At 39.5% G+C, this 7476-nt stretch overlaps 1 non-coding gene across 1 annotated transcript; it reads right to left on the bottom strand.

The window, feature by feature from the left end:
* Nucleotides 1-762: 762 nt before the first annotated feature.
* LOC121968880 lies at nucleotides 763-868 on the bottom strand. The gene has a single exon (XR_006108400.1). It is a non-coding gene; the product is annotated as a small nucleolar RNA R71 (small nucleolar RNA).
* Between the last annotated feature and the right edge of the window lie 6608 nt (nucleotides 869-7476).

Here is a 7476-nt window from a genome sequence, read left to right as displayed (position 1 = left end):
TATTACTTGCGACATTTCCGTACACTTGCGGAGCGTAACAAGTTTTTGGCGCCGTTGCCGGGGACTGCGCTATAACATTAGGAATTATCAATTGAGTTAGACTAAACATAACATTTGTTTTCCTTTCATATTGCATAGTTGTAACTAATCATTAGATTTCTATTTTTATTTTCTTGTATAACTCTTACTTCTTGTTAATTCTTTTTGTACAATTTCAATTCTGTATTTTTGATTCTCTTATTTTTCTTTTGTCATTTGCTATCTTGTTCTTGTGTATGCGAAGATCTAACTTTGCAGGGGAATTCTTTCCTTTTGACCCTGAGATTGACAGAACTTTCCATAAAAGAAGAATTCTGCAAAGGTAAATTGAAGAACAGGAACATTTGAACATGGCGAATAGACCACTCAAGGATTATGCAGCACCTTATGCAAGAGGTTTTCGATCTAGTATTTCAAGACCTCCAGTGGAAGCTAATAACTTTGAGATCAAACCCGTAATTATATCTATGGTGCAGCAGAACCAATTTGGTGGAGGACCTCATGAAGACCCCAATCAACACTTAGAGGTCTTCTATGAAATATGTGGTACTATGAAAATGAATGGAGTTCCTTCAGAAGCAGTTAGATTGTTATTATTTGGGTTTTCCTTAAGAGATAGGGCAAAGCAATGGCTGAATTCTTTGGCCCCTAATAGCATCACCACTTGGGAGCAGTGTGAGCAACAGTTTCTTGATAAATTCTATCCACCAAGCAAAACAGCTCATATGAGGAATTTAATTGCAAGCTTCAAGCAAACTGACTCAGAATCTCTTTTTGAAGCATGGGATAGATATAATAGTATGCTCAGACAATGCCCACATCATGGGTTGGAAAGATGGTTAGTGTTGCACACTTTTTACAATGGTATCAACTATCATACCAAAGTGTCCCTTGATTCAGCTGCTGGAGGGGCACTTATGAATAAAAGTTTAGATGAAGCTGAAGAAATTATTGACAGTGTAGCACAAAATCATCATCAATGGGCAAATGAAAGAAGTGGTGGCTATTCTTCTGTAAACCCAACAATTAAAGCATCAGGGAAGTTTGATGTAGATGCAGTCACTCTTTTGTCTGCAAAATTGGACGTTCTTACAAAGAAATTTGAAAATATGGGGACTAGTGCTAATATGGTCAATGCTATTAGTACATCTTGTGAAGTATGTGGGAGTTCAGAGCACTCAAATGACTCATGTCCATTGGGAGCTATCACTGCACAAATCAATCAACTGAAGCAATGTGATGCAATCGTGAGTTACAATCAAAGGCAGAATAACCCATACTCAAATACTTATAACCCTGGATGGAAGAGCCATCCCAATTTTTCTTACAGAAATAATCAAGATCAAGGACCATCTATGGGGGTAAGACCAAATTTTCAAGCTGGGCAACAAAATTTCCAACATCTATCTTCTCAAGGTTTACCAAAGTCAAATATTGAAAAGATGCTTGAAGAAATTATCTCAAGTCAGAATGAAATGAAGCAAGATATAGCAAGGCTCATTCAGAGAATGGATAATTCTGATAAGCATCAAAAGATCCAGGATAGTCAAATTGCCCAACTAGCTTCCTCATCATCCAGATCACCAGGACAACTTCCTGGAAAACCTGATGTGAATCCTATGGAGCATTGCAATAGAATTGAGCTTAGGAGTGGACGGATCTTGGGAGACTCCCAAGTGACCGCTTCAAAAGGGATACAAAAAGAAGAAGAGCTCTCTCCTCTTATACCAAATCAGATTCAAGCTAATGAGGAGAGTACCAATGAGGTTGAAGAGACTCTTCCACTGAACCATCAGAGCAAAGCTGTCCCTTTTCCTCAGAGACTTACAATGCTCAAGAAAGATGAAGAATTTGGCAAGTTTTTAGAAAAAGTTAAGGAAATTTGTGTAGAGGTACCTCTTATTGATGCTATTCTTCAAATGCCTAGATTTGCCAAATTCCTGAAGGATCTCATGTCAAACAAGAGAAGAAGAGGAGAGGTTGAGACAATTGCGCTTAGTGAGGAATGTAGTGCTATTTTGGAGAAGAACACTTCCCCAAAACTAAAGGACCCAGGGAGCTTTTATATTCCTTGCAACATAGGAAAAGAATTTTTTGAAAAAGCTTTTTGTGATTTGGGGGCAAGTGTTAGCCTCATTCCCTATTCAATTTGTAATAAATTAGGTCTCAAAAACATTAAACTTACTACTATGGCACTTCAACTTGCCGATCATTCCTGCAGGTACCCTTTGGGTATTATAGAAGATGTGCCAGTAGAGGTGGATGGGAATGTTATTCCCACAGATTTTGTCGTGTTGGACATGGAAGAGGACCCCAGGATTCCTATCATATTAGGAAGACCTTTCCTTGCTACAGCTGGAGCTATAATTGATGTCAAAAATCATAAGCTTTCTTTGGTAATTGGTAAGGAAAGGTTGGAATATGATCTATCTAATATCTCTAACCATGTCTCGTCTCTTTTAAATGCTTGTAGCAGGACAAGCATTTATAAACTTGAGGAATGGAATTTCCATCCTCATGGAAGGCCACTGAACGAAGGAGACAATGTGGTGGAAGATGTTGGGAGAAGATCTCCCAACAAAAATGAAAAGTATATCTGTCCTCCAAGGGCGAGGAAAAGAAGTGAATGATCAAGTTTGGTCGAGCTAAAGACCTTAAACAAGCGCTTCTTGGGAGGCAACCCAAGGGTTCTTTTAGTTAGTTTTGATTTGTATTTTAATTTCTTTTAGTTTGATGCGTTCTTTTGATTTTGTTTTCAGGTTAGGTGCAAAACAGAGCCAGACCGTGTGCTATACACGGCCAGGTAAAGGTTGCAGAGAAGGGAAGTGCTTGGGCCGTGTCATCCAGACACGGCCGTGTGGGATCTCCCGAGGAGAAAAAGGTATAGGCCGTGTCCCAGACACGGCCGTGTAAAGAATCCCGAGAAGAAGGATGGAGAGGCCGTGTCCCAGACACGGCCGTGCGAAGAATCCAGAGAGGGAAGAGGGGGAGGCCGTGTGGATCTGCACGGCCTGTGTAGGAGAGTTATTAAAGTCCTCTTTCTACCTTACACGGCCAGATCTTGGCCGTGTTCCGCACACCCCCAACTCTCCAAAACATATCTTTCTCTCCCGATCTCTTAAAAACTCCTCTCTAATCTCTCAAGATCTCTTAGATCCGATTCTCCTCCTTTCTAAGACTTGGACTTTTTGTTCTCCTAACCTAAGATCTGTGTTCTTTGAGTTCTATTTCTCCAACTCTAGATAATTCTTCCCCTATCTAAACTCATCAAGATGTCTAATATTTTGAAGAAACTTCGCAAAGGAGGTGGTGGATCCAGTGGAGACAAAGAGAAGGAACCATCAAGGGAAAAAGGAAAACAACCAGTGAAGGGCAAAGGCAAAAGGACTTCACACAACGAAGGTAATGACAATGAATTCAATATTGTTTTCAGAAATGATGATCAAGTAACTAGATTTGCAATTCTTGTCAATAGAAAGATAGTGTGTACTAGATATATGGACCCAACTGTTCTTGATATGCTTGGAATTAGGGAAGATGTAGATTTGATGATTGGGTTTTTGGATTGGAGTGATATTATGTACACCCATTTGCCTACATATCCTCGTCTTGTTTTGGAATTTTTGAGTTCATTGGATGTCCATTTTACTAATGAAGATGATTATTTTGGAAAAATCTCTTTTAGACTAATGAATCAAGAATTTCTATGAGCATTTAGTGACTTTAATTCTTGTTTTGGATTAAGCACTGGTAGCCCTCGTCGGTTTGATCCAAGGTTTAATTGGAATCATTTTTGGAATGCAATAACTGGGTTAGATCAACCTTATGAGCCTTCAAGAGCTAAGACCTCCCATATGCAAAACCCCATCTTTAGGTATCTACATAGAGTCATGGGTAAAACTATTTTTGGTAGGGGAGAGAGTGATGGGGTGGTTAAAAAGATAGAGCTTTATGCTTTATGGGCTATGCTTTATAAGGTTGAATTTGATTCTGGTTTTCATTTTGTTCAAACCTTATTAAGATCTGCAAGGGCATCATCGGGATCAATTGTTTTTGGTGGTTTGATTACCCGAATAGCTTGTAATTTAAATCTTGATGTTGATGGGTTGGAAATAATTCATGGTAATGACATGATTGACATTGATGCATGTCTTTCTATGAAAATGATCGTTCGGGATGAGAATGGTTTCACGTTTCCTAGGAGGAGTGGTTCTCCTTTACCCCTTCCTTTTCCTGAACGAACTACTATTCGTAACCCGGCTAATTGGGTAATTTCTGAGTTAGATTTTGAGGATAACCCTTCTATACCTGGAGACACTGAGCCACATCATGAGCCCTCGTCATATGGACACCCGCAGCCTTCTAGTTTTATGGAGCCCGCTAGGCATTCTTTTGCATATGGCACTGGATCTTCTAGGTTTGATTTTTCAGATTTTCGTACGTCTCTAGAATCACTTCAAGAGAAGCAAGATTCCCAACGAAAAATGTTGGAGGGGCGCTTCTCTTTATCTGATGATCAGTTTAGGGAGGTACAAAATCATTTTCAGTTTACGAGGAATTTTCAAGGTCAAGTGGCTGAGTTTGTGCAGGATTATGATACTGATCAGGCTAGGATGAGAGATTTTATGCAGAGCATGATGCTTACTAGCCAACAAGTAGATGCTTTATATGAGTATCATAGATCTTTGGGTGAGATTCCAGGTTTTCCTAGTTTTCCTATTGGCCAACCACGTCGTAGACCTCCTTTCCCTCGTCCACCTCCACCTCCTCCACCATATTGATTTCATCGGGACGATGAAAAGTTTAAGTCTGGGGGGGTGTCATGTACTGTTTAGTTTGGTTTTCATTTTCAGTTTTTAGTTTTTGTTAGTTATACATGTTGGTTCTTGTTGCTTTATTTTGCTTGTTTTTGAAATAATCATGGCAAGGAAAATTTTTTTGAGAACATCAATCTTCACTTATATGCTTTCTTGGATTCAAGTGAAATGTTAGCACGATCATTGTCTTGATTCATGGTGTTCGAATGATGCTAGTAGTAAACTTTGTGTAGTTCTTTTTTCTATCTTGGGAAGCATTAATAAGCTGAGAATCTTATGGTGATGAGTTTTAGTTTTGGTTCAACCTTAAGGATTTTATCTTCACTACACTTGTGATTGATGCTTGAATAGTTGATGTCATTAAAATAAGTCATGATTCATCTTGTTTGCTTAGTACTTGGTTTCCATGGTGATTTCTCAACTTTCATTTTGGTTACTGGATGAGGCTCAAATCATTAAAGCTCATTTGGAAAAATCAAAATATCCCAACATGTGTGCTAAAAATTTCATTTGTGAATAAGTTTTGCACAATGCAAACACTTATAACAAAGAAAAAAAAGAAAAAATAAGGGATATAAAAAACAGTTGTCATGAGTGGAATCTAGCAAGTCACCCCTTTGAGACCGAGTTAGGTTACTGGGGAAATGACTGCTTAGCTTCCCTTGAGATTGAGCACACCTTTGAGACCTTGGGTTAGTTGAGAAATATGAACCAAGTGAATGGTGAGTAAGTGCCTATCACTGGTTACTTGTCTTTCACTGGAAACACTAGGAATTCAAATTTGATGACGACTTGACTAGGACATGGATTGAAACTTGAAGAGTTTTGAGTTACTTTTACACTGTGCACAAGATTCTTATGCTTGAACCATACTTTACTTGTTTCTATGATCATGCTTGTTAATGAAACTTTTTGATAGAGTTAGGAAAGTGCACTAGGTTTTATGAATGTGTTGTAGAACATATGAATTTAGACTACGACATTTTGCTTGAGGACAAGCAAAGGTTTAAGTCTGGGGGTGTGATGTGCGTAGATTATATACTCTTTTATGCATGTTTTTACGCACATTTACATACTTTGAGCATGCTTGATCTATGCATTTTTATACTTCCAGCTTTCCTTTTAGCATATTTACTCTTTTGGTTCGGAGATCTGCTTTTTGTGCATTTTTCTATACACAGGAGTCGATTTGGTGAAGAATCTACATCTTTGGGCAAGCCTTGGAGGAAACAAAGGGAGAAGTCACCAGGCCGTGTACCTCACACGGCCCTGCACTGGTATGGAGCTCGGGCCGTGTGGAGTTTGGCACCAATAGAAGAGGAAGATGACATGGCCGTGTGAACCTCACACGGCCGTGTCAAGATTTGAAGCCAACCAGAGCAGAAGCCTTACATGGCCGTGTGGATCTACACGGCCGTGTGAGGTTTCCAGAAAGCAAGCAGGCTGTGGCCGTGTGCACCACACGGCCGTGTAGCATTTCCAGAGAGCAGACGGCCGTGCAACTTTGGCAGAGAAGGAACTGGACATGGCCGTGTGAATCTCACACGGCCGTGTCACGGGGTCGTGTGGCGCCCGATTCCCTCCTCTATTTAAACCCTCCTTCATGAATTGAAAGGGGATCTCTCCCCCTTTGGGAGAAGGCAAGATTTGGTGGTTTCCTCCCACTCTTGGGAGGATTTCTGGGCGATTCTAAGGGAGTTCTTGACGATTTCGACTCTGGAGCGAGGATTGGATCCGAAGACGAGGCTTCTCCGTAGATAAGTTTTCTCTTTCCCCCTTTTCTTGGTTTCTTGGATTGGGAATTTAAGAAATGCTTGTAATCTTCATTTCTTCAGATATTCTTCCTCGATTCATGGAGTAGATCTTGTATTCTAGGATTAAGGGAGTATTTGTATGATGGATTGATGTAATCTCTTGTGGATTTGCCATTTTCTTATTTCAATGACATTAACTTGCTTGTATCAATTAGATCTTGAGTGAGTAATGATGATTTGTGCTTAATTCTCATTCTTGATTGATTGTTTGAATTTCTTGTGGACTTTGTAAAGATAAACTCTCACTCGATCATCCGAGGGATCCACGTGACAGGTGCAAGCCCGTGTAAGGACATTTGAGAGATAATCTTGAAGAGGAAATATGAATATTCAAGAGAGTAGGATGGATTTTGTGATTAGTTCCTTGTATCTTGATAGATTAATAAGTTGTGGGCTTCTATGTTAATATCCGAGGAAGGCATAGTAATAGGTGCGCTTCTGTGTAAGGACAACGTAGGTTCACGTCTAATTGATCATGTTTAGATACATTTCTCAGTCCTTAGCCGGTTATCAATTGCAAGAGAGAACCGGCAACTTTCTACAAGAGTTTGGCAATTGAGGGATAAGAATTGGTGAACCATTTACATTCAAGATATCTTACAAAGAAACCGAAACTCCTAGAATCTCCCTTATCATAACCCAAAACACTAAACTCTTGTTTGTTGATCTATAATATTAGATTTGTTACCTTCACTTGGCATTTGAAACGATTGGATAGTTGTTTAGCTAATTCGCATTGAGACATTTCTAGTGCTTATTCCAGTCCCTGTGGATACGATAATCTTTTATATTATTACTTGCGACAT

This window comes from Zingiber officinale, chromosome 3B, assembly GCF_018446385.1.
Source record: "Zingiber officinale cultivar Zhangliang chromosome 3B, Zo_v1.1, whole genome shotgun sequence".
In the NCBI taxonomy this organism is placed as follows: domain Eukaryota; kingdom Viridiplantae; phylum Streptophyta; class Magnoliopsida; order Zingiberales; family Zingiberaceae; genus Zingiber; species Zingiber officinale.
Note: the sequence above shows the minus strand (reverse complement) of the source record. Positions and strands in the feature narration are given on the sequence as shown.